The sequence below is a fragment of the Tenebrio molitor genome, chromosome 1 (assembly GCF_963966145.1).
Source record: "Tenebrio molitor chromosome 1, icTenMoli1.1, whole genome shotgun sequence".
Taxonomy (NCBI): Eukaryota; Metazoa; Arthropoda; class Insecta; order Coleoptera; family Tenebrionidae; genus Tenebrio; species Tenebrio molitor.
The window spans coordinates 46093887-46104179 of NC_091046.1; positions in this window are offsets into that span (position 1 = coordinate 46093887).

Here is a 10293-nt window from a genome sequence, read left to right on the forward strand (position 1 = left end):
CCGAGTAATGACCGTCGGATTCGTCGTGGCGCAACAATGGCGTAAATAATGCATCTCTGGACGCAACAATGTGCATAATAAAGTATCTCGCCGCGATCCAGATCAATACACGGTGTCCGTTTATCAGATCGGCCTCGTCGAATAAAATAAATTTCCGCCGAAATAATTGCACAGATGATTCCTGCAGAGGCGACGACTTCCTGCGGCCGGCTGCGACTCGTCTGGGCCGGCGTAGCTGCGCTACCATACCAGTAACGCACTTAATGAAATTTATGGCCCAGATTTCACACGGACCGACTCCGCTAGGCTAATTTATTTATCGCCAGGTCCGGACAATGGCTAATATCGGTTAACACCGAGGATTAGTCCTGCGTCGCGGATAATTGTCGCCGCGCATATACCTACAGAAAATTTCCAGGATCCGGGCCCACGACTCCGGGCGAGATACATTAAGATAGGAGGTCGCCCAGCTAAATCATATTGCAAAATGTCAGCACGCCTAATTACATCATTTATGCTAATTTTATGGCGGGCGAGGGCTTTATGGTCGACACACTTTATTTTTGATCCTCGTAATTTAATTAAGACATAAACCGAACGATTTTTTAATGCCGATTTGAATTTTATGGAAGCTGTGTGGGCGAGATCCTCCACTCTTGGAAAACCTACGTTCGCGATGTTTTCCGTGATTTACGCGAAAATTACACTGATTAACGGAGAAAAATGGACTCGCGGCCCACCCGGAACTCAAAGTGTTCCATAAAAATTAGGGTTTGTCATGGTAGGTGAGTCGTAAATATAGCGCTGATGCGATTTTGACCGATCCGGGGACCGATCACGCCCATGGCGACCTCGGTCCGCGATCACGTCAAAAACGAAAAAAGAAATCAAAACGGAGAGAGAGTTAACACTTTTTGGAGCATATTTCTATTTTGGTTGGACCTTGGTCAAACCTCACAAAACGCCACATTCATTCTAAGATAAATGTCACAAAGGTCAAAATTGGGATCGATTTTGACAGTCCCTGCCGCCACCGTACTGTCCAGATTTTGTAGCTTTGACGACGTACCGACTAAAAATATGTCCCATCAAAGGTATGCTTTGGAGGTGTTGTTGATGAGAAAAGCTCTTCGCACCAATTCAAAAACACTACATTTTGGGGAAGTACCCAATAAGGTACTTGTTATACAGTGATTCCGGACAAGCTAAAAACACCACATTCATTCTAAGATAAATGTCACAAAGGTCAAAATTGGGATTGATAGTTTTTGACAATCCCTGTCGCCACCGTACTGTCCAGATTTTGTAGCGTTGAGGACGTACCGACTAAAAATATGTCCCATCAAAGGTATGCTTTGGAGGTGTTGTTGATGAGAAAAGCTCTTCGCATCAATTCAAAAACACTACATTTTGGAAGTACCCAACAAGGTACTGTTATACAATGATTCCTGACAAGCTAAAAATGGCATATTCATTCTAAGATAAATGTCACAAAGGTCAAAACTGGGATCGATCGCTTTTGACAATCCCTGGCGCCACCGTACTGTCCAGATTTTGTAGCGTTGACGACGTACCGATTAAAAATATGTCCCACCAAACATCAAAGGTACGCTTGGGAAGTGTAATTGATGACAAGAGCTCTTCGCATCAGTTCAAAAACACTACATTTTGGAAGTACCCAACAAGGTACTGTTATACAATGACTCCGGACAAGCTAAAAACGCCACATTCATTCTAAGATAAATGTCACAAAGGTCACAATTGTGATTGATCGCGTTTGACGAGGAAAGCCGCCAGAGTACTATCCAGATTTTGTAGCGTTGACAGATGGTACCGATTAAAAATATGTCCCCATCTAACGTGCGGTGTTGGAATGGTTTCAGTTATTTTTTCTGATAGATGCTAGTAGAGCTATTAGAACGGAGCCGAGTTGGAGAAAGCGCAGTTAAGTAAAAATTTTTGGAAATGGGAATAAGTATTTTGAAAATTATTTCAGGTTAATTTAATATGACAACAAGCAAACGTACAGAGAAACATTGCTAAAGATAAATAAAATCAATTTAAAAGAAAACATATACAGAGTGTGCCTGCAAAATCCAAGAAAATCAAATTTCTTTTGATACTATGGAAACTTTTTTTTATAAATATTTTCATATTTGTGTTATATATTTCTTAGCTTGACAGAGCGTTCAAGGATCAAACGTGAGCTTAGGGTCATTGTTTTTGACAAAAACTCTTCACATCATTTCAAAAACATTTAATTTTGGAAGTACCTAAAAAGGCACCGAATGAAAAATCATGTCAAAATGACATTTGAGTGCCACAAGGATGTCAAATTTTATTTATGGACGTATGGGAGCGTTGTAGTTCGTTATTAAGTAGAAAGGAATTAGAAAGGAATAGAAATGGAGAAAATGCCATTTGGGCAACATTTCTGGATGTCAAAAGGTAAAGACAAATGAAAATGAGTATTTTGAAAAATTATTTCGGGTTAATTTAATACAAGCATTAAAAGGGGTACAGAGAGAGATTGCTAAAAATAAATAAAAATCTACAGAGTGACCCTACAAAATCTAAGAAATTTAAATTTCATTTGTAACTACAGAAACTTAGCTTATCAAAATGGAATGCGAAGAAATTCCTGTGTGGAACATATTACTATTTTAGATTTCTTTGAAGGAATAAAATATTTTGAAATTTTGTGTTATATACAGGGTGACTGACGAAAAACGAAATAGTTTGAAAAATACTTCATTATTATCCTATTCGATATTTTTTTCGACATCTATTTTTTGACAGACGATAGCCAACTTTTTTTTTCAAATAAACTCGATATATTTTTTTATTCGTTCTTATAAAGAATCTTCTTCTGAATATTCGTAAATTAAAAGAAAAAACAAAAATGTATTTTAATTGAAAAAAATTGAAAATCAAAAATCAAGTGATCAAATTTGTAAACAATACAAAATCTATTCTGATTGCTCAAAATATCCTCAATGCTGTTACAGACACTGTCGATACCTTCTAGAAATGCCCACTTATGCATTCAGTAAAAAATTTCGGGGTTTTTCCTGACATACTCGCATTACCCTTTTTTTAGCTCTTTTTGGGTACCTGGTGTGGTCAAATAAATATTGTCTCGAAAATTTCCAATGAATATAAAGAAATCCAATGGATTCAAATTTGGGGATCTAGCGGGCCATCGAATAGCTCCATGAGCACCCATTCATCGGTTAATTTAATATGAGTATTAAGAGAGGTACAGAGAGAGATTGCTAAAAATAAATAAAGTTAATTTAAAATGAAACATGTACAGAGTGAGCCTACTTAGCTTATCAAAATGGAATGAGGAGAAACTCCTGTGTGGAACAAATTCCTAATTTGGAATTTTTTGAAAAAATTAAATATTTTCAAATTTTGTTTTAAGCTCCAAACGTCAAAGGTAAGCTTGGAGTCATTATTTTTGACAACTCTTGACATCTTTTCAAAAGCTCTAAATTTTGGAAGTACCCAACATGGTACCGAATGGAGAATCATGTCACAAAAATATCTCTAATGCTCCGGAAACAAACGTAAGATGGCGGGTTTGTAAAAGGGTGCCATCTTATATTGTGCCGCCATTTTGTCCAGTACGCACTGTATTTGTGGAAGGTTAAATTTTATTTGTAGAGGTATGGAAATTTAGTTGGTTACGAAGTAAATTTTTCCGTAAGTGTGAATCTGTAGAAAAACAAACTCATGAATATTATTACCATGTTGCGAAAAAATCGCCCCATGTGATCAGAAGTACGAGTGCGGATTCGATTATCGCCTCGCCTAAGCCAATTTCCCGAACAAAAGTGTTTATGGGTGAGCCCATTAGGTGTCTGTGATTAGCGAATCGATTTTGGCAGGAAATCGAGGACCCGCGGTGTCCGATTGAATAATCGCGAGGTAAATAATTTTTCCGTTGCGATAAATCCATTGTGAGCGATAATTAATCGTTGGGAGTTAATGATGAATGATGACTGTTGGTTTGTAAAACATTAAAAGAATCTCCGGGCCCGCACGGATTCGTTAATTACCGCCGATTACGATCTGTGTACGCATCAAGCAAAGAGTGGAGAGCGGTCAGTCAAGGCCTGGACGTGCGAGCAGGCATTAACCGGACCGGTGTAAAAGCCGTTCCGAGAGGAGCATCCGAGTAATTTGTGGTGAGGCAGCGGGCATTAAGAGCCTTATTAAACCATGATTATAAAACATTGTAATAAAATTTCACACATTAAAATAAAATTCGAATAAATTACAAATAAACTAGTCGTCATTAAGAGGATGTTTACGACACTTAGTGTCGGCTCGGCTCATATTTTTGTTAATAAATTACTGAAAACGAAAATAATATTCATAAAACTATAATACGACTACTGGACTGTGAGCCACTTTTTTTACAGCGCGCATATGCTCAGACCAGCTCTAAATTATATTTTATTTTATTGAATAAAACGACCACCACTCACGACCCAGACGGGACTTTAACTACCGAATCGCACATTTGCACCAGACCTAGTCGAAAACAAGTCATCCGTACTCGCCGGGACTGGGTCCACTTGAAAACCCCCGGTAACTGGGCGCGGACCAAGCGAAGACAACCGCGTCGGCGTCCATTAGCTCTGGCCATCGTCGCAATCACGGCGGATTTTTTCCCTAATCCCCCATTTGGTCCGGCAAATTGTGTCGTCCTGAGCGCGTATAAATAACGAGACCCTGCAGGTATAATAATGAGCTTAACAAACTTAATATGCATAACTGATTATGTGGTGGAATGCATCGGAGCCGGGGGGGCGATATTGCTGTCACACCTCAAGGAATTCCAAAGCGGAGCGGACACAATGGTTGCCGTCAGAGATCCAGCTCCGAACATTCGCCTACCGCGCGACAAAACCATTAATAAAAATCTACAAACAAAAAAATCAGGATACACACGTGTACCGGTCTATACGGGTGGGGTGCTTTTGTCCCAGGCTTAGGGGTGGGTGCCTTCGAAATTATGATGCAAAGGGGGATGCGAGACACATCGAAAAAAAAATCCTTTTGAATACATTTTAGGCACAGTAATTTTACGTACGCGCAAGCGGACGAAAAGTAACTCTTTTTCGGACGCACTTTTTCGGACGCTGACCGTGGCGGCATCTGCTGGTCTGTCTAGTAAGTTAGCAACGAAACCGATAAAACTGTCCTGTCACCATAAATTATCTAAATAGTAAATTTCTCGTTTTTTTGGCAAGCTGATAAAAATACAATAAAGAAAATACTTGTTAATAAATTTATCTACATATTTCAAAAAGATAGATACAAAATAAATTTGTAATTTTTTAAGTGCCTTTTGTCCTCGCCTGTTTTGAAGCCTCGGCCAGAAAACTCAGACTCGGACGAAAAAGATGCACTTTTTGGTCTTGATACACAAATAACTATTTTTTTCAAGGTGTCATTAAGTACCTTGAGAACACTTTTGTGCAACATTTTATCCAACCCAAAGAATAAACGTTACAAAGATACCGAGTCAAAATATCACTAAGAAGATTAAAGAAGACAAATGGACAAGGTCGATTAGTGTTAGATTTATCAGAGCCGTGCCCATCATTATTTAGATTGGACCTGTTTCGTCACCTACGACGAGGACATCTCTATCAAAATGTTTTCCAAATTACGTAATTCCAATTTTGTGTTTTTTGACACAAGATCTTTATCTTCGATTTATTTGCAAAGATGGGGCAAGCGCTCCGGTGCCTAGAACAAGTTTTATCTCGAAAGCTAGTGTACCGAGTGTCCCAAATAAAAAATGTGTTACAAGGTGTGGATGATGGCGAAACCAGTTGGGTGCAAGAAGCCGCCTCCTGCGCGTAATTCTCAGTTTCTCCAGAAACGCCGTCAATTCCTTTTAGCGTTGACGCGGTCGGGAGAGATGACGGAGGCCCACGCGAAATCGGCGATTATAAAAGACAACGGCGCTTTGAAAAGGCACTTCTTGGGCCATCGAACCGCTTCCCGGTCGTGTTTATCTGTCGTCAAAGACACCTAGTCGAGTTAAATGGTGCGGACAGCGGGATCGAAGGCAGGACATCAAACAAGAGGGTCGCCTGAAAGGTACAAATTCTCCGGGCACGTCCCGCCAATAGGCGAAAGTGTGTCGACGAGAGGGCCCATTAGGCCGCTAATTGCGGCTCTGTCGCACTCGCGGATATCGGAAACGAGATAATCGAAGTCCGTACGCGACCTGGCTGAAGACGATCCGGGCCCGGACTTTAATCGGATTAATTGCGTCACGGGACGTGACGAGAGCCCAAATAATTAATCCGGGGCTGCCCATGGGGAAACACATTTTTCCAAAAGCGATCAGGAATGCAACAAAATACATTTTTTTTTAATTTCTATAAAAATTTCTAATAAAAGAAATACTCTTCTCCTTCACGTTGTTGCCAAATTTAACCCGAAAAAAGTAAAAAATCGTATCTGGTACTGATACGCGGTACCACTTTGGTGTCGTCGTGGATTCGCGTGTTTCGCACCAGCTGGTGTCATTTCCTCGGAGCTGGGTGTCCCATATTCAGGTGGTCGAAATATGTGGGTTAATGGCCTGGTACGTCACCACGCCGTAGATCCACCAGTCATCTGTGACACTTTTTAAAAAAATCAAACGATCCAAAGATACTTATTACAAATCTCTTTAAGAGAGATGATAAATGATCGAGGACCAGCCGTGATCTATTGATTAGCTCGTTAAGGTACGTCCCAATCGTCCAGCGGGGTACTGGACGGGCGACGCAGCGCTCCACAATGGGACCGTTGCTGTTCGGCTGTCCGGCTGGACGAGATATATGTATATATAATGAATTCAATGTATTTATGTATTTTGTATAAGATACCCCGTCGGGCCATTGTTAATAATGTAAGATTGTGGACTACAATGGCACAAGTGAATAGTGTCCACTAAATGTGGGAGGTATTTTATAGGCGTGGCCCACTAACGATGTCATTTTTATTTCTTAGATACACCAAATTGGTTTAAAGAAAGTCATTTTATCCGGAGTCGGCGTATCCGCCGGAGTGCCGCACCATTTGCATAAGTTTTAATTAATATTCATTATTCCGGGGGGCCGGATTGACGCCCCGACCGATCCAATTCGACGTCGCTGCCCACGCGAACACTCTGTATACGGTGGAAAAACGGCCGACAAACGCGCTTTTTTACAGACACCGTGTATGAAATGATTATGGACGACTAATTGAAAATCGTAAATCGGCCACCACCGGCCGCCAAACGGCCGCCGATCGAAAAAATGAAGACACAAATTGCGACGTGACTTCTGTATTCCTCCGCCTGTTACACACTCATTCCGGCCAAGGAAAAAACGCCATATTTATTCTAGGTTAAATGGATTGTTTCGCCGTATACTGGAATAAACAAAGAGTTATTTAATGTCACAAACGTCAAAATTGTGATCGATCGCGTTTGACGAGGCAAGCCGCCACCGTACTCTCCAGATTTTTGCGACGCTGAAAATGTGCCAATTAAAATGTATGTCGAGCTGTGATGCGTGGTGTTGAGTGGTTTGCATTAATAATACTGACAGATGGGGATTGAGGAAAGTTGGGAAAACATTTTGGAGGGCTAATGAATATTTCGGGTTAAATATAAATGTTATTAGGAGCAAACATGAACCACCGAGTACTGTGGCCAAGCGCCTAGCGCGCCACTTTACATTCGGGAGGTCCCGGGTTCTAACCCCGGTGCCGCCTGACCAGGTGTGGGTTTTTTTCAGAGGTTTCTCCACACCATCACATCGTGGTATGTCTCATATCACAGATAAGGCGAATGCTGGGTCAGTACCTACCTACCACCTTCCTTCCGCACCCATCCTCACGGTACCCATCCCGTCAGTGTGGCTGAAAAGGCTCTGGGAAGCCTCAGCAGCCCGGCCCACTTCGGGGGGGAACAAAAGATGTATCCTTTCTTTCCAAAGATGTAGTTTTATGTGCTGAGGCTGGTAATTTGGCTGCACGTATGTCAGATTCAGAAACGAATTTGTTAAAATTTGAATTAGGAATTTGATCAGCTAATTTACTTTATCTGCCGCATTTTAGCATTATCAGTCCAGCAGGATAATGTCATATTGTACTGACGTTTGAAGAAAAAATATGTTTCAATACAAAATAAAAAAGAAATAAATTTAGACAGTAGATTTTTTTAAGCAAAAAGTATGATGTGCAAAACTGTTAAAATTGTTGTAATTTACTAATTAAATTAAGGACAATTTACATTTTAATTGAGACTAGAGGTGGGCCCACTGGTGCAGAGAAAATTAAGATTTTAACAAACCCACCTGGTGTAGGATCTAGATATTCCAGTAAATGAAACTTGAAAAAATTTATTTAAATTGAGTCTTGACCAGATCGCCGGCGCCGATACGTAAAATGGATGACATCATCAAGAGGTCGATTATATCTTAATTAAAAAATTAATGAAAACTAATTTAAACACTGATGATGTCAACGTGATCGACGAGACGCGATTGCGATGTTATCCCGATTTCAACGAACCAAAAGTTTTGTTCTGCCGGCAGAGCCTGCAACTTCCGTAGATGAATTAATAGGGGAAGTCAGTTTCTGGATCACCTGGTCGGCGAGCTGTTGCAAAATCGGTTTAACGAATGGCCCCTCTTAATTTCCATCCGTAATATAAATCTGTTCCGAGGAAAACACGTGTAGACCTCCTTCGTGTGGGTAGTCTTTGATGTGTGGAGTTATGCCATACATGCTCCTTATAATTGTTAAATTATGATTCATTAATCTAAGTAATGAGGCGGTGAGAAAGGAGAGCGCCCGGACGGAACAAATCACCTGGGAGGACAAAATTTCCAAAAATACAAAATTAATTAAATGAATTTATGATGGAGGCGCTACTTGCGTACCCACATGAATTTTTATGCAAATCTATGGATTAGCATATCTTCGGTGGATTTGGGAAAATTCGGGTCCCGCAGGGCATTCCTCTTGTTAACGTAAATTCCGGCCCCCCCGATAATTGTTCTTAATAAAGAATGGCGGTCACGCGGCGATAAAGACGTGATAAATTAAGCCGGCAGGGGTGTCCCATATCTCGAGTAAGTTGTGGGTCATTTACAAGTGAGATTAGGAGGCTTGAATTGTCTAATTGATAGTAATTCGCCGGCGAGTCGACCCGATCCGCGTCCCGTCGACGTGTCTTGGTGTGGAAAAAAATGCGGCTCCATTAATATTTGGACAGGTGCGACGCATACGCGGCACTTAATATGCTAATGAAGATCATATTTGTTATTATTGATGATAGTATCTGTGGAACATGTACTATAATCCCACTCATTGGCGCTGTAAGTGTTCGACGTAACGTATAGCCTGCTCCGGTGTAAGTTATAATGAGTCCCACCGTCTTGTCGGGAATTTACACCTTACAATTGTCGGAGCCGGAGCTGATTCCCCACCGGACGCCCACCTTTGTAATGAAATAATCCGCCACTCCTTGCCCGGTACAGATAGAGTTGTAATGGGTTCGAGGTGCCGTGACAACAGCCCGGTGGGGCCAGACCGAAGGCTAAGTCAACAAGGTACTTCACCAAGACGACGGAATTCACCGCACGAATTCAAACTCGCGCTTTTGGCACTTGGCGAAACGGAGTACCTGCCCCAGAAAATTTCTACCACACATTTAGCCTCAAATCTGTGCAAGTACCATTTGGTACTGCTGATTTTAAAACTGTTTGGTTCCCTAAATTGTGTACTTTTTCAGCGTGACTTACTTAAGGACAGTGTCTTTTGCAAAAATTTAATACAAAAATGCACAACTAGCAGAACGCCAGGAATGTAAATTTCAAAAATTTTCCACTAAGTATTGCAATTTTATTTTTTCTTACTTGCAGAAATGTCAGTTTCGAATCATCACTTGCTTTATTTGCCCTCCGGGCTTTCGGATTCCTTATTACAAACATAAAAATAATAATTACAAAAATTTGCATTTTTTTTTCTAATCCCCATCCCTTTCTTTTTCTATTCTTTCCTTCCTCTTCCATTGTCTTTCACCCACCTTATCTCCTTCCGTCTTCATTCAGTACTTCTCCCAGTTCCCTTCTCTCCCTCTTTCTCATTTCGCTACATCCATTCCACATATGCTCTATTGTCTCTCTCTTCATAGCTCATTCTGCACCTTCTTTCCTCTCCTTCCGTCTAGTACCTATTTTCTCTCTCCTCGTTCCCACATCTGAATCTCGCCATCATTTTTCG